Source organism: Lemur catta, chromosome 3 (assembly GCF_020740605.2).
Source record: "Lemur catta isolate mLemCat1 chromosome 3, mLemCat1.pri, whole genome shotgun sequence".
Taxonomy (NCBI): domain Eukaryota; kingdom Metazoa; phylum Chordata; class Mammalia; order Primates; family Lemuridae; genus Lemur; species Lemur catta.
The window spans coordinates 9655164-9680966 of record NC_059130.1 but is presented as its reverse complement, the minus strand read 5'-3'; the positions used below and the strand labels follow the sequence as shown (position 1 = coordinate 9680966).

General features: G+C 37.2%; 1 protein-coding gene across 1 annotated transcript in view; it reads left to right on the top strand.

Annotated features, from left to right (window-relative positions):
• Positions 1-25803, top strand: part of VAV3 (vav guanine nucleotide exchange factor 3) — a 357886-nt gene that overhangs the window by 202767 nt on the left and 129316 nt on the right. The window lies entirely within an intron of this gene.

The window sequence follows — 25803 nt, the reverse complement described above, 5'->3', positions numbered from 1 at the left end:
ATGACCAATTTTTAATATGAAGAATTTGTTTATGGGTGTGGAATCTATGCCGACAGGATCCATTGCCCCTGGGCTGTGCTTCGTCTCATGGTGCTGACGTATTCACATTAATCTCCTAAGTTGAAGCCAGCTCAACTCTCCCCGAATCTAATGTATTGTCTATAACCTTTCAAAATTGGCAGTTAAGTCAGGATAGGGAACTATACTGGCAGCAATAAAAGGAAGTAGGACACGGGACAGTCCTCAGAAAAATCACAGCTGTCATAAAATGGAGTCTTTCAGTAGCCTGTTTGATCCAGAAACATGCAAAAGCATTTCATGCATAACAAAGCATTAGTAAATATTGAATAGTATTCTTATTTTGTTATTGCCCAGTGGGGATCAACCTCTCTCCTTTTTCTCTGGTTATATTTAATACTTATTTGACATTTTTCTGACACTCTTGAACATGCTTATGAGGAATGAGAAGTCACAGGACAAAGAGTGAAGGGTAGATATCAAAATTTCCATCAACAAATAAGCATTACTCTAGTTAAAACTAAATGCAAATAAAATTAGTAAGCTGAATTGGTGTCCCTGAGCCTTTTTAGCAGAGCCTTTGATCTGTTGATTTTTTTTCTATTTATTTATTTGTTTATTTTTGAGACAGAGTCTCACTCTGTTGCCCGGGCTAGAGTGAGTGCCGTGGTGTCAGCCTAGCTCACAGCAACCTCAAACTCCTGGGCTCAAGCAATCCAACTGCCTCAGCCTCCTGAGTAGCTGGGACTACAGGCATGCGCCACCATGCATGGCTAATTTTTCTATATATATTTTTAGCTGTCCATATAATTTCTTTTTATTTTTAATAGAGATGGGGTCTCACTCTTGCTCAGTCTGGTCTCGAACTCCTGACCTCGAGTGAGCCTCCTGCCTCAGCCTCCCAGAGTGCTAGGATTACAGGCATGAGCCACCACGCCCAGCCTTTTTTTTCTTTTTAAATAAACAATAGTAGTGCAACCAGGAGAGTTTAACCTGGCAGTGGTGTTCACTATGCTGTCTCTAGCTTGTCTGGGCCGTATAGAGATTAATATAAAGAGTATGTTTGTTTTGGAATTGTTTGTTGTACTGAGTCAACTTGGTACATGGTTTCCTTTAAGAAAATGATATAATCTGTATTACAGTGAATTCTATGCTGGTAAGCAAGCCTAACAGTTAATGTTAGACATACTACTGTTAGGATATTTCTTGATAAGAAATTATTAGATCATAAGAATTACTACTTTGGGCTATACAACACAAATAAGCTGCATTTGGAGATTGGCAATCCAATGGGAGAAACTTAAGTTTTTCCTCTTCATGGGGCAGTAAGGCGATAGCAATCTAGTTGGGGAGATGATACGAAAGTCATACTTTGAACATTTTGGAAAGGGACTATGTTTTATATGTCTAAATTCATTCATCTGGGTTTTTGTATTTATTGAGCATCTTATACATGCTCAGGAAGTGTTCTAGCACTAGGGATAGAATGGTAAGACAATTTCTCGTCTCTCATGAAGTTTACATTGTGACAAGGCTTATATTTTCAAGTCAGCATTATAATGTTAATGGAAAGCAGTGATAAATTGTAAGGTGCGTGCATGAAGTGGTTTATACCACACATTATTTTAATGGTATTGGAAATTCCAACATAGAAATGTCCTGTGCGTGTGATGCTGATGGACAAACTTTCAAAGAGTTATTGGATCCTTGGGGATCTGAGAAAGGTATTTGCAATGGAAAATTTTTCCTTTTCATTTAAAAAAAAGGCAGTTGTTATAAGTTAAGTATATATGCTCTTTGCTTAAAATAAGTCAGAAAACCACCATTTGCCACTGATACATAATTTCAACAAATTAATTTGTTTTAGTATTTTTTCCCCATAGATTCTGAGTACCTTTTCATAACGATCAGAATCTTCAGGAACTATACTGTTTTATGAACTCATGAACTCTCTGAAGAGGAAATTAAAGTTCCTCTACTTCAGCCATTCACTGCCTGAGCTCATCGTACAACTTCTTTCCAAATGCAGCCTGTGCTTGAATGCCTTTTGTGACGAGGAACTCACTGCCTCTGGGATTGTTTGCTCTTTCTTTGGTTAGCTCTCATTGTAGCTCTCATTGTATAACTTCCTAATAATGAGTTGAAACCTCATTCAGTGTAGCTTCTTGGGCCCAAATAGAACATGTCTAACTCTTTCCCCTGCATGGAAGCCTTTCAGATATTTGAAGATAACTATTCCTTCAAGTCTGTGCCTAAAACAGTTTTTTTCTTGAACGAATGAAAAGAAACTTAATTTAGAAAGATTTTTTTATTAACTAGTTTAATTGAATGCTAATCAGGATCAGGTAAAGTTGTGGGTAAATTGAATGTTTCTTTTTCTGTTTTTTTTTTTTTTAATTTTTTTTATTTCAGCATATTACGGGGATACAAATGTTTAGGTTACATATATTGCCTTTGAATCCAATATTATGGGCAAGGTACAATGAATGCTAGATGTTGTTGTCCTCACAAAGAAAAGTAAATAATACAGTTTTACCTTTTTGAGGTGTTTAGAGATCAACTTTGGGACTTCAGATTGACTCATGCATAACATTTTGATATTCTGATTTTGAGTATTTTAAAGGAGGTTTCAGATTTGAACTCCTTCACGTTAGCATATTTAGAGTCTAGTACCTCACAGTGGTAATTCCTTATGTTTATATTGTGTTTAACAGTTTCCAAACTGTTTTTGGGTAATACCTCATTTGATTCTTAGAGTCCTGTGAGGTAGCTGGGAAAGTATTATCCCTTTTAAAAATCAGAAAATAGAGGAGAGATTAAGTATTTTATGTATGATTTTTCAGTTAGCAAGTGGCAGAAGCTGAGCTTGAATCTCAATCTAGGTCTTTTTATCTTACACCATGCTGCCTCATTTGTAGCAAGAATACCTACTGTTGGTCTCCAGCGATAAAAGTTTCCTTCAGTTTGTTTTATAAGCAGGAGGTATCCTTGTATAGTATATTAATTTAATGGATGAAAAATATGATTTAGAATTTAAATACTCTCCACTTATTTTTTAAGTGATGCTATTGGATAAGAATTTGATGCTTTTATAAAATCAAATAATAAGTAACATTTTAAATATTATTAACAATTCGTAAGGATAGTTTTAGCTTTAAATAATTTCCTTAGAGCACAGTAAATCAAATCTTAATTTGCAAGTTAATTTATATCGAGTTTTTTTGATCACTTTATCTTATCACAGGATTGAGCCTAATATGATTTATGCTAAGGTTTGATTTTATTTAGTTTGGCGGTATTTTCTTCTTCTAGTTGTTTAGATAATGAGATTTTAGACTCAGAGTTTAAGTTCTGTTTTTAGAAGTAAAGGAATTGGGGAGGAAAAGCCTCTTGGTTTGAGGCTAAGCCCTGGCCAGTTATCAGAGGGGATTAAGATGAGTTGTAAATAAATATGTGTGTTTCTTTTCATCCAGCACTTTGGTAACATTGGATGTTTATTACATAAGTTGCTGAAGGTATGAACACAGTGTGATAATGCTGTCATCCTTCTCCTTCAGGATAGACTTTATACTGAGCATTGAATAGCATCTCCTTCCTGGGGAGAGCCAGATTTGAAGTCGTTACCTGAACCACGTGTGTGACCTGTCTGTCACTTATTAGAATAGCAGACTTTCTTCTAAACATCTTTCTCTAAGAAAACACTGAAGTTTGCGAGCTCAGATCCTAGCCCCAAAAGTGGCTAGACTATTCCACTGGTCAGTGATCCCTGTTTGTTTAGTCTCCCCTACACCTTTGTATTTATCCACCAACATCACTGTCTGTACAAAGCAACCAGCTCTTTGAATAAAGGGAGGTAATTCCAAAAGTCATAAACCCTAAATTAATGGGCTTTAAAATAAAAATTTTCATTAAAAATAATACTCTTATTTTATAAAGTTTTTTACAGTAAACAAACAAAAAATCTTTTGTATTTATTATGCTTCCAATCTGTCCTTGCTTCAGTCCTATGAGAGAATTCATATTTGCTGGCATTAACATTATATTCCAAGAACAATGCTATTTTGGATGCTTGTCTCATTGACTCTTCACAAAATTTATGATGGGGCAGTTTATCTCTGTTTTTACAGATAGGGAAACTGAGGACAGTAAGTGTAGCTCCTTTTGTAGAACAAACTCCACCCAGGCTCTTTTAGTGTACCATGTTGCGGGCCATGCTTTTCCCATTCTTTACTCCAGAGGATTTTTTGCCCAAATAGCTAGGAAGGAATAAAACTGATGTTTTATTAAGCCCAGATTCTTTTTTTTTTGAGACAGTCTTGCTTTGTCATCCCAGGTAGAGTGCTGTGGCATGATCATAGCTCACAGCAACCTTAAACTCCTGGGCTCAAGCAATCGTCCTGCCTCAGCCTCCCAAGTAGCTGGGACTACAGGCACGCACCCCCATGCCCAGCTAATTTTTTATATTTTTGGTAGTGATGGGGTCTTACTCTTGCTCAGGCTGGTCTCAAGCTCTTGACTTCAAGTAATCCTCCTGACTTGGCCACCCAGAGCACTAGGATTATAGGAGTGAGCCAAAGTGCCCAGCCAAAGTGCCCAGCCAAAGCCCAGATTTTTTAAAAAATCTCTTAACAGCAAACTAGACTTCTTGTACTTTTCTTTGTTTTTTCTCCCTTGGATAGCAGCAGCAACCAGAAACAAAATTCTTTCATCTATTATCATACGCCAAATTTGCCTTATGTAGTCTTTGACTAATGACTTGTTGGTCAGAATAAACTCAGGGATCTGTTCTCTGATAGTACATTAATAATATATATGCATTAAAGCTTCTTCCCAGAGAATATTTGAGCTTTGACATATTGAGCACTAGCATTTTAAATTAAAGCTGTTGCTGTCAGTGCATTTTAAAAACTAGATAGCTTAGAAATAGTGTTTCATACATAACAAAATAGACCCGAGGTCACATATAGTTTACTAAGGCAAAACTATGCCTGGCCTGTTTAATTGTGGTAGGGGTTCAAATTGAGTTTTCCAATTATCAAAACCTAGGCATCTTTCAGACTGAGAAAAAAACTAAACCGTTTTGCAGGGCTTTGATTTACAAGAAACACCGTAGAGCAACCTAATGGATTTTCTACATACCATAGGAGCTAGGAATAATGAATTAGAAACTATTCTGAATCTTTCAAGACAGGAGGGTATCAAGATTAAACTGATGCTTGGTGACAATTATGATTCTATAGTTGAGCCCTAGCCTTGCATTATTGTTTCTTGTCTTACAAATGCTTTTGTATCTGGTTATATTAGCTAAGCAATCTTTTTGCATGTGGCATTAGACTTATGCAAGTTTATAAGTAGTCTGTGTTAAGCCTTTTCCTTAGTGGATCTGATATGGGGCCATTTTGTGTTACATACACACTTATACATATGCATATTTTTGTATAATGTACATACATATACATGAGACATGAAAGTTTGTCTTTAGGGTAGTGTAATAAGAACAATCCCAGATCTGGAACCACAGAGGTCTTGCCTGACGCCTACCAGCCTCTCTCCCCAGCCATTTTATAGGTAGATCAATTAACAGATTATTTTTCCTTCAAATGCCTATGTGCTGGATGGTCTCAGAGCTTATAGCCAGTCGGACCCAGGGTAACTTCATCTACAGAGTACCTTGCCCAAAGCCACAGGAGTAGTAAATAGTGGAGCTGAGACTAGATCCCAGGTCCTTTAATTCCTGGTGATTCCTTTTCGCTTAGGACAGATCTTATGTTAGTGAGTACATTTTCCACAAAACAAGGGTCTGCTTCTTTGCCATATATCCCTCTCGTGGAAAGCTGCCAATTCCCTCTCCAGAGGCCAGTGGATTTGGGGTAGAGGAGAACTCAACCAGCCTCCAGTGGATATTAGCAATAGTACCTGTTATTCTACCATCTGTTTGACATTAACATATTGCTTGCTGTTGACATTGCAGATTTATTTTCAGCAGGGCATTCCTGACTCCTGAATACTTGATACTAGCATGAAACCTTCTAATTGCAGGATACAGTGAAATCCAAAGTGAATTAGAAATTTAATTAAATTTCTTGCTTGTTTAATTGTTTAATGTGTCACACAGTTCAACTTGCAATTCCATATTCAATTATAATGAAACTCCCCTTAGACTGGTTTTGTTTTGGGGTTTCAAAATGACTCTAAAAAGGGTATTGATGCTTTAAGAGAATCCTTGGTTTTATAAAATTTCAATGTAAGAGATTGAGTGTTTTAGTATTAGGTTTGTATTGACTCTTGCTATTGACACAAGTCTAAATGTGCAAAACCCACAAAGGCTAAATCCCATAGGCTTATGTTTAATTTAAAATATGGCTAGCTGGCCATTTTGAATACACTGGGTAGGTTGACAATCTGAATTACCTGACTTATTGGGGAAATAGTCAAATATTAATTTTAAGTGTTTATTAGTAGACTGTTTGCAATTGGTTTTTAACTTCATTTGGAAAGTGAGAATTCACATTTATTTAAAATGGCCAATAAACCTGATTCCGTAAAGGTGTTTGGAGGTTAAATGCTTAATAGTTATTTTATGCTTAAGTAATATTTTTAATAATTTGGAGAAAAGGTAAGGCAGCTGAGGATAATGTTAATGATGAATAGTAATGAAGGCTTAAGGATTCCAAGATTTAATTGTGGAGATCATAATCATATTCATCATCCTAAAAACAGAATGGGAAACTAGATTGAAAAGACATTTTAGTGGAGTTCAAAGAATGCTGGTCAAGGAGAAGAAAAGTAAGGAAGGACCCAAGTCCTATCACTGACGTGGCCGTGGGACCCAGGCAACCCTCACTTCCTCTCTGGAACTTAATTCGCTCATCAGTTAAAGAGGAGGTTAAAAATCTTTGTGATCTCTTTTTGTCCTGCATGGCAAAAGAAAGTGGGAGAAGTGTGGAAGTTCATTGTGATACAAAAATAGTGGTGAATTGAATCCTCTTTTATTTCTATCCAGGAGTGATGATGTTTTTCTCTTGGTCCTCAAAAGTACATTAGACATTGCGTGTGTGTGTGTGTGTGTGTGTGTGTGTGTGTGCGTGTGTGTGTGTATGTGTATTTACGTGTGTGTGTGTGAGTGTATACACTGGACAATGATACTGTGGTCCCTTTGGGAAGATTAAGGTTTTCATGCCCTACAGGTGATGCTCTGCTTTGAATTCTGGGGACCCACTGTGTAAACCATCAGGGAAATTCAATAAGCAGACCTTATTCCATCTGTGGAAACATGAAGATGACAAAATAATAATCAGAATTAGTTTAATCAGTTTAATTATAAATGAAGGTATTGCATACATTCAAAATCTTAATAAAAAAAGTAAGATTGATACGCTGATTCAGTGGAACCTATCATCTTACAAAGCCAAAGAAATTAACTGTGAACCCTTGATCAAAAAGCACAGATAGTGTGTGATCCAGGGAACTTGATTACTGCTGGCTTTTAGTGATGGAGGCTTTTTGATATTAAAAGCACAAGAAGCCAGAGCATGGTTATGTAGAGAATTGATTGATTAATCAATGACTTTCTCAAAGATGGTTCTGAGACATGACTGGGAGAACTGAAATGAGCCAACTGGCCATTAGTGGTCAGCGCGTCTCCTTGAAAAGTGTTTGCAGAACACTTGCACCAGGAGCACAGAGGGACTTTCTGGGGGAATTCTTGCAGCTTCTGTGAGGATCAAACCTAAGTAGAGTTTAATAAAATTCTGCTTTGCAGTGATTTGTTTATCTTCTGTGAGCAATTTCTTTCTTTCTTTCTTTTTATAGATTGATTTATTTATCTGTTTGTGTACTCCTCTAGTGCTTTTCCTCATCTGAACCTAAAGCACTTTGCAAATATCAGAGCTCAAATTTTAAAAAGAGCATTGATTTTTTTTCAGCAGCCCTGAAGGTAGGCTGTCACGTATCATCATTTATTTCTGAGATAGGAATATTGATAGCATAATATTAAAATCTTTCATTAAATAATTTTGGTTTTGGTTGTTTTTTCTTGTGTGTGTGGGGGGTGTCTAGCAATAACCTAAATTCAAAGCAGTTTTGTGTTTGCCTTCATCTATGAGAATTGCTATTTAAAAGTACATATTACCCAGGACAGTATGGTTACCTTGTTGCTGTCAGGAAAAGGAATAGTATGTCAATAATAATTGTCATTGCCTTAAAACATTCCTCTGTGACTGCCAGATAGTTGCCCAGGAGACCCAAGGAACAGGCCTTTGATTAGCTACTGAAAATTTCCCAGCATGACCAGCTTTTTAAAAGTTTGGTTGAAAATCAGTAAACCCTGAGCATCTTGTGGACCTACTGCTATATCTGTCCCCCTTTTCACTTCCTGCTGCAGACTTCCATTTACCCTTTGTCATCTTTAAGGAAAGCTCAGGTCAGGATCCCCAGTCTTTCCAATTCAGAGGACCATGCACGAAGTTAAGCCCTTGTCCGTTATGACCGGTCCAGCAGAAACAATCACGAGGAGCAAATTATAGGGAAGTCTTTATCATTTCTTTGTGGGCTACTGTTAGCCTCTTAACTGGTCTCCCTGCTGCTGGCATAGTCACCTATATGTAGCCTCCCAACTGACTGTTGCAAGAGTGACCTCTCTAAACTGTCATGCCTCACTCTTGTTGGCTTTGTCTTTCATTTCTGGCTCCATTTTTCACTCCCAATATCACTATCTTATTTTAGGTCTTCAGATTCTTCTACCTCGCTTGCTATAGTCATCTCTATAATTGTCTCCTGGTCTCTCATCTCACTCCCTCTATAACGTGGCTGCCAGAGTTTGCTGACATACAAATACGATGTTATTATCTGCACACCTTTAGTGCTCACTCACTGCCCACAGAACAAGATCAGATTCCTGGAATGTGCACAGATGGCATCTACAGTTTGGCTCAGGCCCAGCTCCAGCCTTGTTTTTCACCATATTCAGTTCTGCAACCAGACTGGTCAGTTGCCGGAACATACCGGGCTCTTTTATAGCTCTGGGCCTTTGATCATGGTGTCCTTTACCTGGGATCTGCTAGGGTACACCTGTTTATCTCTTAAGACTCAGATGGAAAGCAATTGTTCTCTTTCCATGTATCACCCACCCCATCCTATACTATAGGATTGACCAATCTCTCCTTTACTCTCCACTGTATCTTATACTTTCAGGGAGTGCTTTATTAGATTTACTTCTTTTCATGCCTCCATCTTCATCCTAGATTGAAAGGACCATGAGGCCAGGGGCCATTATTTTTGTCCCAGCACAATGCGTACTACACATTAGGCATTTAATAAATACATATTGAACAAAAGAATGCCTGAGGCAGCTGAGTAATAGTATAAGACAATTTTCAGATTGTCAGTACCATGTAAGTTCAGGTAAAGGACAGATCATTATAGGCTATAGTAATCTGGGAAGGTCTCAAAGGAAAAATGGAGACCTAAACTACAGGGTTAGGTTGCATTTGGAGTGTGGAGAGAAGGAAGAATATTCGTGACTAGGAATAACGGTTTGGAGCTTAGACTGAAGTGAGCATTTGAAGGGTACTTTGAATAAATGGGTCTCTGTAGCTTATGATGGGATACTATTAGAGATGTCATCTGCCTATTTAAAATGTTTCTGTTGCTCTTAATGACCCACCCATGTGATAATTTCTGAACTCCTCCTCAGTACTGGGTTAGGAGCTTGCTCTGTTAATTGCTTCAGAGCTTGGGCAAGTTGCTTGACTTTTCGGAGCCACAATTTGGAAATCACAAAATGGAGATAGACTGTCTACCTCATGGTGTGTGTTGTAATGTACCACTTACCATTTATCCTGTATTTACTACTTTTCAGGTACAATGCAGGACCCTTATGTGTGTTAACTCATTTAACCTTTGCAACAGCTCCATGTTAGTTAGGTATTTTTTTCCCCCTCATTTTATAACATAGGAAAAGTGATCATACCCACCAGAAATATAGAAATATGGAAGACATGATTCCAGGATGTTTTGGAGGTTGGGAGGGAACAGCTCTTCTATGTAGGGTGGCTGACAGCAGTATTTAATTTAAAGTAATTAATGGTACCAGCGCATCTCATGGGTTCAAGGGAGAGTTGAGTCTGGTAAATTGTGCGCTAGTCCACAAAGAGCTGTTTGGTGCCCTGTGGTCTAACATGGCTTCAGCTCAGAAGCTGGAAACATTACCCTGAGACCCCTTGTGATGCGGAATGCCCCTTTCTGGGAATTGGAATGGGGTTGGAGAGGGGATGGTAAGAGTGAGGACATGCCACGGTTGGAGCTCTGAGCTCAGTAGGTTTAGTGAGAGCTTGAGCTGAGGGCTGTGCCCTGCTGTGGAATGTTCTCACCGGCTGGAGATGCTCTTCTGATAATTATCCCAGGGAGGGGCCAGATGAAAATTCCCAGAAACCAAGATCCCTGAAAATGAGCTCTTCTTTATTAAACTCAAGGTCATATAATATAGGGTTGGAAAGCATTAGCTTTGGAATTTAACAGGTAACATTGAATCATGACAGATTTTTTAGTTAGGTGACCCCTGAAAAATTATTCAAGCTCTCTGGGGCTCAGTTTCATAATCTGGAAATGGGAATAACAATACATATTTCATAGTCATTGTGAAGTTAAATGAGAAAATGCATGCACAGCAACTGTTGCTGTGCTCCAGAGAGCCTGAGCACTCACAGGTGGCTGATCCCTATCGTTTTAGTTTCTCCTCCCAGATGAATGCAGGCCCAGGGTTCTGGCCAGGCTTGACGTTCAGTGTCTAGGAGCCTGTTTGGTCATTTGCCAAAGGTTCTAATGCGTGAGACCAAAGGGCAGTAAGAAATCAAACCAAGTTAACTGTTCTGTATTGGATAGGAAATAAACCTAAGTGTTTTTTCCTGCTCTCACATACCACTCAACACAGAATACTTCACTTCTAGTCACCAAAATATGTAGAGATTTTTCCCGCAAACACCAAGCAATTCTCCAGCAGATACCAACTGGATACCCTAGAATTCAATTCAATTCTGACACTCTCTACCTGGAGTTAGACTCAGATCCCATGGGGTAAGGGCTGAGTCCCGCAAGACTGTCCCCACTTCAGATGCCAATCGCAAGTAGTGTGTTGTCTCCTATACAACTGAACCTAGTCCTTTGGGTTTTTATGGAGGCTTCATTATGAAGCACAATTAATTAAATCATTGGCCATTGGTGATCAATTCAACCTGCAGCCCCTCTCCAGGTTGGAGGTGGGCCTGAAAGTTCCAATCCTCTAATCACATGATTGGTTCCCCTGGCAACCAGCCCCCATCCTATGACTATCTAGGAGCCCACCAAGAGCTCTTATTAGTGTAAAAGACACTCCTATTACTCAAGAAATTAAAAAGGTCTTAGGAGCTATGTGTAAGGAACCAGAGCCAAAGACCAAATATTAGGAAAAAAGATTCTCCTCGCACCTCTACTTACAAGGGTTTTGGGAGCTCTGTGTCAGGAACCAAGGGCTGGAGAGTGATATTTATATTTCTTATTATTTTACAACTATCTCACTGTGCTGGCAGTCTGTGAAGGGGCCAGGCTCAGAATGAGAATCCAGGTATATATTGGCAAAAACAAGAGGGGTCCAAGTGGAGGGTGGTGGCAGACAATGGAGAACTCCCATAAGGGCTGAGCTGGTGGCTGCAGCATTTTTATAGAATGTTCCGTATTTGTGTGGGAAGGTAGCCCTGAAGGCCAATCTGTGCAGGGAGGAGAACACTGAAGGACACTAACACAGCATAGGCACAATCAGGGGCTGGCGCAGAGGGAGGGACATAATGTGGCCATGTGATACTTGTGGCTGGGAAGAGAGGCAAGGCCCACAGAAGGAGATCTTAAAGGAAGAGATAGCACCTTGATGCTGTTCGTTGTTGAACCCCTACTCGGAAAAAAACCTTCAATGTCAGGGATTTAATTGTATTTTTATTGTGCATCGTCTGGAACATAGTAGGCATTCAACAAATGTCTTTTGAAAGAAGACCATTTGTTAGAATGTCTTGAAAATATTTTTTGAGGGTGGTTATGTTTTTCTTCTTTTGAGCTAGACTGGCACATGTGTCTATTTCAAGCCAGTGAGACTGTTCCAATTTTTGTTTTATGAGTAGCCACTTGAGTTTTACTGTTCTGTATGCTTTTTGCCTCATTTGGGAGTTTAAATTATTTCAAAATGGATAGAGACTATAGAATAGAGAATCCCAAATCACAGGGCAATTTGAAGTTCATTGACAAGGGTAGTGAGAAAAGTGTGCTTTGCAGAATATTTTACTCTGAATTTCTCTAATGTAATTAGTTTTGAGGGGGAAAAAAACCCAACATTCAGCAGAAAGGCAGGAATAGAGGATCAATCTAATACTTCACGGTGGAGAATGAGGCTGTGTTCAGGCCATTCTGCATATTCTGAAACTGTTAAGCACAAATGACTCTGCAGAAAACAAGGCTGTCTCAAAACCCCTTTTAACTGTCTGTTTTTTTGGACACCCAGACAGTAACCTCATCAGATTATTTTAAGTCCAGTCCAAATCTCAAGGTCTTTGGACTGTGATACTAGTTAATAACATTAGTACTTCCCTTCATCTGCCGAGGAAACATTTTCAAAGGATTTGCAGCTATAGGTCCAACTCAGGTTTGGATGCATTTTCTTCCAGAAATATCTGGAAACTATTATCACCCCATTTTGTGGGGTGGAAACATAAAACAACAGCCTGAGTGAACAGTGGATCTCAGTCATCCTGGGGCTAGAGGAAGCTGAAAGTTAGGTTGAGATTCCTGCTTTAGTGTGTGTATAGTTTGATGTCAAGACATCGTCACGTTTTCTTCAGGCTCAGGAACAGTATTTAGAAGCTTTGAGTTTTTCCCTTCCTCTAAGGGAGACTTGATACCTTAGGGGAGTTGTGTTTCCCTTTGTGGAGAGAGATGGCATCTGCGTCTGTTTCTACCCATCTGCTGTTGGGTTGGAAGCACAGCTTTCATCGTGTTTCTTTCCTCCTTAAGAGAAGTGTTTCTCTGCTGCCACTGCAACCACCCACTTGCCTTCCCTGGCCAGCCTCGTGGCCCCCTGTGCCACCCATGTACTGGTTCTAAACACAGGGATGTCTTACTTTCTCAGTGCTTTTTATCCATTCCGGCCAGCTCAAATGCTAAAAGTGTCCCAGTGGTCCTAGGCCTTGATAAGAGTTATCGGCCACGTTCTCATCTGTTATCCCTTAGCAGCCCCTGTCCTGCTCCAGAAAGTTCTGTAATACGAGGACAGACATATAATAGCAGCCCCTATCTTGGGATCAGTCTTCTTACTTTAATTATTCTGCTGAATGGACATCTCCTTTTCCTGTGCCCTTCCTTCTGTTACCTTCCTGTTTTCTCATGCCCTGATTCAATTTCCTGTGCCTAAACTTGCTCTTAAAGTGTAAACTCATAAATGAATCTCTTGTCTACCCTAGACATTAACTCTCAAGCTATTTACCCTGAATAAGTCTGAGCTCTGCTGGGCTTATGCCTGTGACCACTGATCCCATCTCTCCTACTCTAAGTTTTAGTTGTATCAGCTCTGCTCTGGGTGCCCTGGGATAGGATAGCCACTTACCCTCTCCAGCCTCATCTCCTCTGATCTCTAGTTCTTGTGTGTTGGTCTCCACTGAGGAAGGCAGTTCTGTGACAGCTTGCCATGTGGCTCTCTAAGTCCTGCTCAGTCAAATTCACAGCTTCTTCACAAATTGATAAATGTGAGTCTTGTCTCTTCAACTTTATGGCAGACTTGTGAAGGACAGGTATCTTTATAACCTGTGAGTCCTACCGGACCTAGAATGTTACTAAACTACTTTTAAAAATCTTTATTGACTGTTTGTTGATAGTAATGTTTATAATGAATATGCCTATTTCTTTAATAAATATATTTAAAATTTAAAATTATTGCTTTTTTTGAAGAGTGATTTTTGGTTTTGATGGATGATAGGGGCCTCAATTTATGCCAAATTTGCGGAAATTCTGCTCAATTTATACTGAACTTATGCATATCGAATTTAGTATGAAACAGAGGCTTTGTATTCCAAGGATGGAATGTTGATTAAAAAACCTTTTTGCATACATAATCGTTATAGAATTTGAAAGGGAAAATCTTACAAAGCTTGTCAGATTGCCTCTCAGATTTCTTTCTTTTGTTCCCTAACTTTGCCTTGTAACAATATCATCTCCATCTCTATATGCTTCTAAAACGTATTAATTCAATAGCAAACTTCATATTATCAGACATACTAATAATTTAAAATGTGCGACGACTTAAATTCACTGTGCCAGCTCAGCATTCCTAATTCATGTTACCTTCATTGTTTGAATGATGGTACAGATTTATTGGACCAGAGAATAAGAAAATCCAAATTCTCTAGAATCTGTTTCTTATAAGGCATGGCTGACACAGTGGGAGGTATTTTGCTGTTTAAACCTGAACATTGAGACCTTTCTCTCCCCCGCCCTCCACTCTCGTTCCTTCTTTCCTTCTCTTTTTCTCTCCCTCCCTCCTCCCACCATGACAAGAGGATGAACAATTTATTTTGATGGAAGAATTGAAGTAAAGCAGTATAGTCCAAATTGGCCGGAGATCCATGATTGTTTGGGCTAGAGAAATTCACTCTTTTATTCCTAGTGTTAGAAAACAAGTGATACATAGTAGGCACACAATTTGTTTAATGCACAACTAAATTGTATTGTAACCAAAGTTAAGTTTCAATATGCTTATTAAATGTTTAATGGATAAATCATCATTTATATTGCTCTACCTTGATGAGGCCTCTAAGTTTCCCACTAAATGTTTGTCACTTATGACAGCAATAACAATAATAGAAGTGGCATCTAGCATTTATGTACTGCTTTTCATCATTTAGTCAATAAAATTTATTAAAATGTATACATGTATGTTCTTATTTATCCTCAGAACAAATTTGAGTGATAGGTAGAAGAGATTCCAACAAATGGGAGCTCTCTTCCTTCTTTCACTCCTGGATATTGGCCATCTACACCAGGAATGACAGATATAATTCTTTGCTTAGTGAGGAAACTAAAAATAGAAAGAACATGTTATAGGCTAAAAGCCACACATCAAGTTTGTAACAAATATAGACCCAAATCACAGATACTCTGACATTTTTTTCACTTTAAATTTATTATAGATTTAACTGCCTTTACATCTCATTCAGTAATTTCCTTGCAATGTCACTGAAACGCAGTGATGGATGTATATTTAAAATTACTATAAAGCCAATGTTGGATGAAATAAAGAAGCGCAATATATAATAGATAAGAAAATACTATTTTTCAGAGCCAAAGATTATCTTATTTTTATCAGTATTTTGAAAGTATTTATTCATTTCCCTAGATAAAAGACTGTACGTGATTTGGAATACAAGGAATAAGATTTGGTTGTGATTTATAAATCTCTTTTGTTTTCATTCCTTTTCTGAATCTGTAGGAATAGGTGAAGATGTCCCTTTTGAACTGTTTTTTTTAACTTGGTTTTTGAAAGACTTGTTTGTTTTTAATTTTTTTTTTTTTTTTTGCTCTTTCAAATAACTAGCAGCATAATTAGTATACTATGGTGTTACGGGAACAAATTGTGAAAAAATAAGAATTTAGGATAGTTTACTTGAAAGATTGTATGAATATGTCTTTTGTACTTACTGATCTATTACCTATTTGGAGGATTTAATTTCACAGTGTGAGATATTTTAAAAATATTTGGGTTTTGTTCTGGAAATTTTCAAGTGAACGAAAGGAAAAAAACTTACTGTTTAATGAGACCCTTAACATTGTACCTGATAGAAAGCCCTCAGTTTCATTTTGAGATTTTTGGCTAAGACTTTACTTGGTTTAAGAATGCTTTTTCCGAACTGGGAATTTTAGAAGTGCCTGCAACTTGACAAAAACAACCTGGATACACTATGCTGATGGTTTTGAATATTTCTTTGGTAATTCAGAGGGTATAAGAAATACTTTTCTAAGTTAGATCTATGGTGCAGCCAGCCCAGTGATCTCTCTGGCATGTTGTGGGCTGTATGGGGCACGGTGCCTGCCCACTATAATGTTGCTGTCAGGTTAGTCTACTTCAGACAGCTTTAGGTCTCCTTTGGTCCCTAGCATTTGCATGTTTATCATCAGTTCTGTTGGAGAAATGATCCATATAAGCTAACATCTATTAAGTTAATAATAGCCTGTGATTTGTCTTAGAAATGTCTTCTAAATTATTAGGCCTTCTTCTAGAGCTAGTATTTGACAATTCGGCACACATATTTTTGCCTTATCTACATGTAGTTTTCATATGCTTAGAACAATTAATTCTTAAATTTAAAAAATATTTGACTAGCCAAAACTTGGTAGTCCTTCGGGAAGTGATGAGTGTTTAAGTGATGATATATAAGCGGAGTGGTTCCTGAATTGTTTTTACTGATCAATACTTAGTATTACACACTTGATAATACTTGGCTCATATCAAGGAAGGGGAGCAGGAGGAGGCACAAAATTGTGTTTATAAGGATGTCATGGAAGATGACAGCCATATATAGTGTCCCTTTTATGAAAACCTGTCAGAATAATTTTTCTTACTTTGGTGCCAGGAAAATTAATAAATTATCTTAGAACTGATCCTGTTTTCCTCTTTGCTTTAGTTGGTAGGAAGTTTAGCACCAAGTTTGTAACTCATGTTTAACTCATGTTTAATGGTTATCTTTTGGGAAACACTTTGTGTACTGACATTTTAACCTGATATCTTTAATCTCCATTTGACAGTCCATTAAGCCCACACGTATTTGTGGAATGTCACCTTGCGCTAGGCACTGTGCATGATGTGTTAGGTACAGTGATAAGCTCTGAGTGACAAAGCCCCTGGCCTCAGGGAGTTTATAATCTTTTGGGAAAAAGAAACATTAATCAAATTATCATACAAATAAATGTTAAAAGGAAATTGTGACAAGTACGATGAAAGAATGTTACATGATACTGTAAGACTCTATAATGGGATTTGTTCTAGTTTCTCTACTTTTATATGTGTTATATTCTTATAGTAACAGACACACATATAGAAATCACACATACAAATGTACCTATATATTATTTTGTAATATATTTATATACTTATATTTTCTTATAAAAACCTTTCTCCAATATGGTTAAATAGCTAATTATTATTCTTTTATATGGATATACCACAATTTATTTTCCTGATCCCTTATTAGGCATTTAGCTTATTTATAATCATTCACTATTATAAACAAAATATTGTTTTAATTTTAATTTCTTTGAAAACTAAGGTTTTCTAATGGGCTATGTATTGGCAAGAAAATAATTCATCCTACTCCCCACGCTCAAGAAGTTTGGATAGAGTCCTGGTTTAATTAGTCAAAGATAGAAGATCTTATTCATAGTAGAAAAAGCCGGAGCAAATGCAGCATAGCCCACAACTGCTAGTCACTCTGTCTGCTTGGGGCAGCTTGTTGCCTAGTCTGGAGAATTCCATTCATGCTGTAGCATTGTGGTCTTATAGTTGAGGCTAGCCTCCTATTCTGAAGCACTCATAGTCTATGTGTTTTCATTTAAGGAAATATTTACAACTGTTTGTTTCTTAGATCAAACTCAATAGCAAAGACCATATCCCTTATGGAGTGGGGAGCAGAGGACAAAGCAATTAATGTCCAGGAATGACTGTGCCCAAACAATGTCTGTTGCAGTCTTCCCATGTTCTGGAACACCCATATATCTGCATTTACTAAGGAGGCTGAATAGGTATTGCAGACTTATCAACCAGTGGTTTTTCTTTATGAATTTCTCGTTCACATCGTTTGCCAAGTTTTCTTTGGGTCAAATTTGTCATTTTGCTTTCTTTTATATCAAGAATATTTTCACATATGTTGCAAACATTTAATTCAGTTTCTCTTTTTAATTGGCTTGTGATACTTTTAGCATAGTGATTAAGAGCATGGACTTTGAGACAGATCTGTGTCTCCAATCCTGTTCAGTGACTTATTAGCTGTGGACTTTGGTAGCATAAAATCTTTAAACCTTATAGGTATTGTTGTGTTTGTTTTTGTTTTTATCTCTAAAAGGAGTAGATGCAGGAATAAATTGAATAATGCATGTTCACTGTAGAGACTTGAGAAAACACAAGTAACTCTAAAATAAAAATATTAAAATTATTCATAATGCCTCTACCCATTTTTTTGCATTTTTGTGTATATATATATAGGTACAGTTTTGTGTCATATTAATAGGAATAACAGTATAATATAATTTTGTGATAAGTTCTCTTGTAGTATGTTACAAATGTCTTTCTCGGTTAATACATATGCCTACTTTATTATTTCTTTATTTTTTTTTTTTTTTTTGAGACAGAGTCTCTCTCTGTTGCCCGGGCTAGAGTGAGTGCCATGGTGTCAGCCTAGCTCACAGCAACCTCAAACTCCTGGGCTTAAGCAATCCTCCTGCCTCCGCCTCCCGAGTAGCTGGGACTACAGGCACGCGCCACCATGCCCGGCTAATTTTTTCTATATATATTTTTAGTTGGCCGGATAATTTCTTTCTATTTTTAGTAGAGACGGGGTCTCGTTCTTGCTCAGGCTGATCTCGAACTCCTGAGCTCGAGCGATCCACCTGCCTTGGCCTCCCAGAGAGCTAGGATTACAGGCATGAGCCACCGCGCCCGGCCTGGGAAATGTACTTTTTAATTACATTTATATAATAATTTATCTTACCTCTGTCTGGAACATTCTTCCTCTTTCTTTTCACCTGTTTAATTATTACACATCTTTAGATCTCAGCTCAGGGACTGTTTCTGTAGGAAAGCCTTCTGTGGTAATACACGGACAAGGTCGCATTCCACATTTTAAGCTTTCTTAACACTGTCTTTGTAGCACTTGTCATAGCTACAGTTTCACAGTTGTTTGTGGAATTATTTCAATGTTTCTTCCACAACCCCCTCCCCCACCACATACGCAGGGACTTTACATAATTTTGCTCATTATTGTATCCTACCGCCTAGCACATATTAAATAGTTAATAAGTTTTTTAAATGATTTTTTAAGTTTTTAAATAAATAAATGAATGAATGAACTGCCACAAAAACCATACACCAAGTTCTTGCACATATGCACATACATGTTTATTCCCCTTCAAGGTGCTGTGTTCTGTATTATTGGTCTTTTTGTCTGTTTTGCTGTCAGTCCCATACAGAATTAATAACTGTACTTTAAATAAACATTTTAGTATCTCTTAGGTTATGATAGTTTCCCATATACTCCCTACAATAATAATTCATCATAGTTTTAAAAATTTCTCAACTTTTCTCATACACGTATCTTCCAATTGAATTTTATAATCATTTGCCAAGTTCATAAAAATCTCATTGTATATTTATAAGTGTGTATGTGTAGGCACCTAGGTGTATGTGTGTGTCTTGGAAGGAATTGTTTTAAATTTATAAATTAACCTCGAGAGAGTTTGTATATTTATAATAATATATTGTCTTCTTATTTAACAATTTGCTGTGTGGCTTTTGTTTTCTTGAATGCTTTTTATTTCCCTTAGTTAATTTTTAAATTTCATTGATAATAGAACCTAGACATTCTTGTTAGGATTTTTCTTAGACATTTTTATGCAGAAAATCGTTCACATATCAGGCTTGAATTTGCTATCTTTAGAAGAATCTGCTTGTAGGGTTGGCTGGTCTTTGGCTGGCATCTGAGAACTTGGCTTTTGAAATGTTCCTTGTGGTACTAAGTGATAGGTAATTTGGTGTGCCGGAGGTACTGAATTTCATTATGCCAGCCTGTCTGCCTAGACTTTTTTTTTTTAACGATGTAATTTATAGTGAACACTTTTCTTCTTGGGTTTTTTAAAGATTTGGGCTGATCATGCAAGCAGAGAGTGTCTGTGTAACCAGTTTCCCCAAAATCCTTGAACTCTGAGTCTTAAGGGGTTTCACTAGGCAGAGACACTACACATGTTACTGTGTTTCCCTGCTGGAGAACATTAGAAACTTACACATGGATTTCTTCAGATGCCACTTGATGTGTCTTTATCTCTTATTATTAACACATTTAGTTTTCAGTTAGATCTCTTAGCTTTTCCCAATAGTCCCAATGTCACCTCCAAATGATAATTCTTTTAATTTTTTAAATAATGTTTATTCTTCACATTTATTTTTCTTATCATATTACTTTGATTAGGTCTTCCAGAACAATATTGAAAAATATAATTGACTTCAGGAACTTTAATATAATTGTGATCATGTTTTACATTAGATATGTTTTTATTGTCTTTAGTTTGATATTCTTTATCATATTGAGAATATATCCCTCAGCACCTAGTTTATTTAGAGTTTCATCAGAAGCACATGATATGTTTTATTAAATGTCTTTTTTGGTGTCTGTTTAGATTACCCAATTCTTTTTTGGTTCTTTATTAATATAATAAATTGTTAGATATATTTTAAGAACCTAATTTAAAAAGAGTCATATATAGGAATGTATCCTGAAGATAAAAAAAAAGCTATATTATTTTAAATGATTTTAAAGTCTTGCTTTGGGCAAGAAGATTAACTTAAGTAGTATTGCTTATAGCAATTTATTGCCACTTAAATACTAGAGGTTAATGTAAAGATGCAAGATGTGTCCATTTTGTTATATTATGGAGAATAAAATAATAAATAGAAATATTGAGATTGCTCAGAATTTTCTTAAAGGACATTCACAATGAAGTAATCTGTATTTGACATCTATTTGCTAAAATGTGTATGTTTTGAATTTTAGCAACACACACACATAGCCGTGTATGTGTATATACTACAAATCAATGTATTTTGGGTACACAAAAAGCCTATTCCATTCAGACAAGTTTTTTTTTAAGCATCAACATCTGCTTCCAGCTCTTTTACCTTTACTTTCAATGTAATATGATGAAATAAACTATGTATGTATTTTACGTAATTGTCACCATGTCCAAACTGGTGATACTCGAATATTAATACTGACAGCATGAGATAGCATGATGTCATAAACTGATTCTCATCTTATTTCCTCTATAATTGATCATGATCATTACAAATGATTTCATTTTGCTAGTGTTTGCTTCCTGTATTCTGTAACCATATTACTAAAATGTTATCAGGATTTAAAGTTTATGGTTAAAATAGAGAAAAATGTTAATTTTAAATGTATAGGTTTTAAAAATATGACTATATTACTACACTGTCATACTTACTACTGAAATATAGTCACATCTATGAGTAGCATAGTCCTTATAAAAAGATTAAATATTTTCCTACAAAGAAGGGCACGTGTAAGTAAATAAACATAAATTATAAAATTTAATTGAAATTCAGTTAATCATTATGTTTTTCTTCAATTTTTTTTCGTATGGGAGATAACATTTTCGGCTTAGTAAAAATGTCTTTTCTCTCCTTTACTTCCTCCATCTTTCTATCTGATAATGTGGCAAAGGGCAGCCTTTTAAAAACAAATGAAGAAAATGCTACCATAAAAGCATATTTTCCCAATGTCCATCAACCATACATACCTAGCAGTCAATTTTCTTGGTAGAATGTTTGATTACTATAAAGAGGAGACAGGTTAAAAAGGAGAAGACATGGCTCCTGTCCTCAAGCACCATATAGACCAGCAGGGAACTGGACACACAAACACTTTTCATGCTACGATGATTTCTTTTAGGGCTGTGCAAAGTAGGTGAAAGCCTAGGGGGTCTCTTTAACTTGGCATCGGTGTCAAGTAAAGGTGTGATAGAGGCTGACATACCTGCATTTAAGCACCGCTCCCATCCCCTCCTCTGGTAACTGGCTCCACTAAACCTATATAACATTATCTTCTAGTATGTCTGTATTAGGGTTCTCTAGAGAAACAGAACCAATGGAGTGTGTGTGTGTGTGTGTGTGTGTGTGTGTGTGTGTGTGTGTGTATGCAAATGCATACACATGGTTAAGGAACCTGAGTTTTGGGGAAGATATTTATAAGGTTGAATCAACAAAAATTGGTCAATATCAGGGAAGGAGAAACTGGAGCAGAGGAAAAGTTAAGAGAAAATTAATATGTAGAGGGCATGAGGGAATGGGGAGAATTCACTGTGACTCTGAAGTTTCTAGGTTGCAAGATGGAGTAAGTAGATCAGGCATGGAAGTTGAGTTTTGTATGTGCTGTGTTTGAGATGCCTGGGGAACAACTGGGAGTGCAGATCTGTAGAGTGGAGAAGCCACCCAGGTGAGGGGAAATGTGTGCTCCTCAGCCTGAGCCTGCAATGCAGCCAGGTGAGGAGAGGAGACCAGCTGAGGAGAACATGTAATGTTATAAGAAGCCGTAAGAGTTTCCACATTCCTTGCCCTATAAATATATTTGATTACCTGATTAGTTGAATTAGTCATGGGCCCTACAAGAAGCAAAAGCAATGGAAACATGTTATTGAGAAATCTTGAAAATTCCCTTGAAGTTCTCAAAAGCAAATTGTCATATATTAAGGCAGATCACTAAAATGGAATTCTTTATGTATAACTGCATGACTAAGCAAGTGAACTTATCTATTTGATCCTTGGTTCTCATTTCTAGACAACCCACTACATCCACTCTTGCCTCACTATCTAAGGAGATGTCTACATAGCAGCCATAGAGATTTTTTTTTTGTCACCTAAATATGATGTCGATCTCTGTAGAAAATCTTATCTCTTTCCTTGGCCCCTGCCAACCTCTCTTACCTCATCTACGTCTCTCCTCTTCACTCACTAAGCTCCAGCGAAGGAGTCTTCTTGTGTTCTTGCCTTAGGGCCTGTGTATATGGTAGTTACTCAATAAATATTTAGTAAATTAATGAATGACTCTGCCTTGTAGATTTGTAGTGAGACGTAGATGTTAACAAGTATATGAAGAGCCTAGCAATGTGCCTGGTGCATTGGACATGTGCAATACATTTCACTTTTGACCATTTTGCCTTTGTGTTTTTCTCAATCTATAACCCCGATGTTTTTCTATCTTCTTTGTTCCAGTCTACCTTCTGAACACTTCCCATCCAGCCGATTTACTGTTTTTGGCTTCTTCATTTCTATAGGCTGTAGGGCACGTGTGTTGACATTTCTTCTCTCTTCACTTGCCCCTGACTGCATCCAGTTCCCCAGGATTTCTCATACATGTCCTCTCCTGAGTAACCCCACTTCTTATTGCACTTAAATAGCTATATATGGATTCCCAAGGACACTGCTCATATAACAGCCTTCCTGCTGGAAATTCCCAGGAGAATGAGAATCCTCTGGATACTTGTTCACACGCTTACCAAGGGACTCTTACTCATAAAGTACTATCACGATCACACCATTATTACATGGATTTGGAATCAGCACTCCATAAATTGTAGCCAACGCTGGTGGAACACCAGCTCTGGATCAGGCAATGTTCTAAGCAGTTTACTTATATTGCCTCACTTTATGAGTTTGGTTTTATTAGTATTCCTGTTGTATACTTACTAACTTGCCTAAAGTCACACTGCTACTGATTTGCAAGTTAGGATTTAAGCCCAGGTGGTCTAATTTCAGATCCCTGCCCTTAACTATGCTTTTATATTCAATTGTGCCTCAGTGGCAATTTCAGGGTCAGAGAGTTAACTTTTATTGTTTAGTGTTTGATTCTAGATTTAAAAAATAATGTGCAATTATAGTTTAAAAAAATTCAGACAATTCCTTCCTACCGTTTCTACCCTACCACTTCAAGTTTCATTTCCCTTAAGGCAACTACTGCTAAAATATTTTCAGAACTTTTTTCATAAGATTTTTTTTAGAACCTCTTAGTGCATTTGTGATCTTCCTTTCAGCTATTTGTCTTCTGAAAAGCCAGCTAGTTAGTTGGTGAAAGTTTTAAATACAAATGGTCCAAACGCAAATCAATCTCTCTCTCTGTCTACACACACACACACACACACACACACATACACACACGTTATCAGAGTTGTCTACAACTCTGTATTATATTGTTGTTTTTAAGTATAACTTGGTTTGACTCCAAAAGAAAGGAGTTCCACTTATGTCCAAGGCAGACTTCTGAAATTAATTAAATTCTTATTATTTGAGACCCATTTACATGAATTTCTGCCTGAAGGAAACCTACTTTTATGTGGAAACTCCAGGCTGATGAATTCTTTAAGTTGCCAGGGCCAAAACTGTTATTTGACAATTCATCTATGTCTGTATCACCTTGATGCTCAGAGACAAATGAACCAACAGCCATTCCTGGCTAAGAAAATGGGTTTTTGAGGCACCTTTTAATGCATGGCGTTATGGATGGAAGAAACAAATGTTTTCTGAACAATGTGAAGAGAGTTTTGTTTCTAGATCCTTATATTTTCTGTATTCCTCCCCTCCTGGAGAAGAGCTCTGTGATTTTTAATCAGGAATGCAAAAATGCCTCTATGGAAATGGCCGTACTTTTCAGCATGCAGTGGAACATTTTCCTAAAAAGTGAGGTCACCAGAAGCATAGAGCAGAGAAATCCCAGATGGCACTAATATTTGATTTCATTTTTAGCACGCTCATATTCAGCAGATGGATTGGAAGACTGACCTCTCTGACACTTCTGCATCACTGCCTGCTACTCCAATTGCCTTTGAGAATGTTTTTTCATAAGGCTTCTCCTGGTACCCCAGAGATTGATGCCTGGCCACCCGCCTGTGTTATGCTTCATTACTCCAGGGTTTTGTGTGGTGGAGAGTTGCTGTATTTTATAAAAGGGGAAACCCTAGCTCATCAGTATCGCACGCTTTTCCTGCAATCTTTGGAATTGTGTATAACATCTTAGAGTGCATCATCTTAGCTTTCTAGGTGTACCTGTTTCCGTTTTTGACTTTTCCTATTCTAATTTTTCTGTGACATGGCTAAATCGAGAATAATGTAAAATATTCACTAGAAATGGCTAATTTAACTGTTTCCAACGTACCTACTAAATATAAAAATCTAATTATCTTAATGTGATTATTGCTGATTTCCTCCTCGAACTCTATCGTCAGAGCTAAGAGCACAGACCCGGTTGGATTCTGCCATTTCCTTTACCTTAACAGTAAGCTTTGTTTTAGAGTAAGCCGTAGCTTCCTTGTTTGTTAGCTAGTAATATTGTTAGTGCCAGTTAGGATTCGGGTGAAGATTAAATGAGGTAATGAATGTCACGTGGTTGTCACAGTATCTGGCACAAAGTAAATGTGCAGTGAATGTTAGTTTGGGGTGTGTATAACAACTTTCTGTTGTATATGTGTGTGATATAAATAAACTACAAAATATGAATGATAAAACAATTTTGTTTTTTATTTGGATTGTGAAGAAAGTGAATTATTTGTTAAGGAAGATATTTTTAATGATTATCCTGATGCTTTGTTTCAAAAGTTGCTATAAAATTATTTTATTTCTTTTTATAACCATCACATAATCCACACACCTATTTAGAGATGAACTCTGGAAATGCAGCAGAGTTCCCCTCCCTCACCAGCTAGTTTATATTTCCGTGATGTGGCTACAGAAAAGAAACCGTCACACAGCATGAAGATCCAGCAGGTTTTGTTTTTTTTTCCAGACAGGTTGACCTACGTGGCCATTCTATAAAGTTCTCTGGGAACACTCAGTTCTGGGGAGGATTATGTTGCTTGTGTCTTTCCATGTTTCTGGTTCCCACACAATCAAATTTTTGTGCATATTAGTGCATAGCATACTTTTGGCTCAGGAAACATTGCATA